This window comes from Microcebus murinus, chromosome 16 (assembly GCF_040939455.1).
Source record: "Microcebus murinus isolate Inina chromosome 16, M.murinus_Inina_mat1.0, whole genome shotgun sequence".
NCBI lineage: Eukaryota > Metazoa > Chordata > Mammalia > Primates > Cheirogaleidae > Microcebus > Microcebus murinus.
Genome location: NC_134119.1, coordinates 31,272,217 through 31,274,617, shown reverse-complemented (window position 1 = coordinate 31,274,617; position 2,401 = coordinate 31,272,217).

Here is a 2,401-nt window from a genome sequence, read left to right as displayed (position 1 = left end):
TGCCCCCACTGATGAGTATTTTCATCATCACATAAAAACATTTAAGTTCTACTCTTTAGAAAACCTTCTTGATTCCATACCCCTTCACCCTTACCTACAGAAAAGCTTAAAAAGCTTTTCCTGAGGTATCTACTTGGCTCACTCCCATACATCTTCAGGTCCCTGCCCACTGGATGTGTAAGAGTGTTGAGAACAGAGATTTTTTTGTTTTGTTGTTCACTTAAGTATCCCCAGTACTGAGAGCAAGCAGTGCCTAGAATGTTGTAGGTATTGCATAAAACTTTGAATGAGTTTTTTAAAAAGGTGTACAGGATACACAGAATTTTGTAGCCCTTCTCCTGTTGCTTGCCATACATCTTTTAGGATAAGTTCTGCAGAAAAAATGTTGGGCTGGACAGCTTGGAAGAAGTGCTGCTGTGGTGCGTGAGGACCCGGCTCTGTACCTGGGCTCTCCCATCCTGATCCTTTGCCCTCACAATGCTGAGGCTTTACAGTGGAACAGAACGTTAGATTTCATAACATGTTCTTAGAAGTTGAACTTTGTAGAATATAGTGTTTTTAATTGAGAAAATGAAATTATAATTAAAAATGTTAAATTCCCATAATCTTACTACCATGCAACCTTTTAGTATCAAGACATTTTTCCCAGTTAATATAGTCTTTGTAATTTTAAAAGACTGCATAGGAGTCCATCCATGTTATCCCATAGTTACCCTAGCAGATGCTCGGTAATTTTTTTTTACAGGCAAGGATCTCCTTATGTTATACAGGCTAGAATGCAGTGGCTATTCACAGGTGTGAATCTTCGTGCACTGGAGCCTCAAACTGGCATTAAGCAATTCTCCCAGCTTAGCCTCCCAAGTTGTCAGGACCACAGGTGTACACTACTGCCCCCATTTGGTGGCTAATTCTTGATAATGTTATGAGTGTGGGCTTTGAACAGTCCAGAGTGCCAGATAGTCCTCCTCTACCATTGGTTATAGTCCTGTATTCTCATCTATAGAATGGGAAAATGCCTAAGTGCTTAACCCAGGCCTGCATGGCACATAGAACTCTTTTTCTTTTGCTGGGCTGAATTTCCAGGGTCAGAGGACAGGAAATTTTTTATGGCTGGTAGTACTTGTAACCGTATCCCTTTTCCCAAAGGGAAACCAGTTGGCTCTACCAAGTGTATGCTTTTCACACCAAATCTTGGGCACTGTAGATACTGCTTCTGTTTTTATGGTGACGACAGGATTAATGACTTGTTGAAGATTGCTCTTGGGGATTGTTGCCTGTCTCAGTGATTCTAATGAACCCTGCCAACCTTGGGCATAGGGACACCAAACTCTTGCAAGGATTTGCAGCAGAGGTATAGCCCTTGGACCTTTGTCTCCCTAATCATGGTGCTCTTGAGAAGAGAGGCCCAAACGCCCTTATTGGGTCCTTTGTAGTTGCCATGGCTCCTGTCCTTTTAAATCTTCCCTGAATAATATGATACTCCAGAACGCTTATAAAATCTTGTCCCTGTCATTTAAACTTGGCTTCTGTTTTATTAACACATTTGAAACCATTGGAGAACCAGCTGATAAACAGTAATGGATATTATTCATATTAACTAACACCATTTTGGCTGGGAACAGTGGCTCATACCTATAATCTCGGCACTTTGGAGGCCAAGCTGGGAGGATTGCTTGAGGCCAGGAGTTTGAGGTTGTGGTGATCTATTATACAACAGCACTCTAGCCTGCGCAAGAGTGAGATCCTGTCTCCAAAAAAGAAAACAAACTAAAAAACTCTACCATTTTCAGTTTTCAGTGGATGTCTTTTAAAATTCTATTCATAAGCTATAGTACTTCATGAGCTATTAAATGAGCCAGAAGCCAAATCAAAGCCAAAAGATCACATGGGAAGTTAGCCACATTTAATCATTTAAGTGGCAATAGCTTTAGTATCGTTAACTATTTTGGCCTCTATGAGGTAAGACTCATTTTCAGTTCCATATGTACGAGTGTACTATGACAGATGCCTCTCATATGGCCCAGAATCAAGGAAGTTCTTAAATAATAATTTACATAAATAAGCAGCTAACACTGCCAAAGTCTTTACTATGTGCCAGGCCCTGTTCTGGGTGTATATACACGTGCACACATACAGTCACACACTGCATAATGATATTTTGGTCAGTGATAGGCTACATATACGGTATTCCCGTAAGATTGTAGTGGAACTGGAAAATTCCTATCACCTAGTGATATAGCTTAACACAATGCATTATTCATGTGTTTGTGGTGATGCTGGTGTAAACAAACCTATTGCACTGCCAAAAGTATAGCACATACATTTACATGCCGTACATAGTACTTGGTAAGACTGTGTTACTGGCTTATGTATATACTACTTATCATTACTTTAGAGTGGA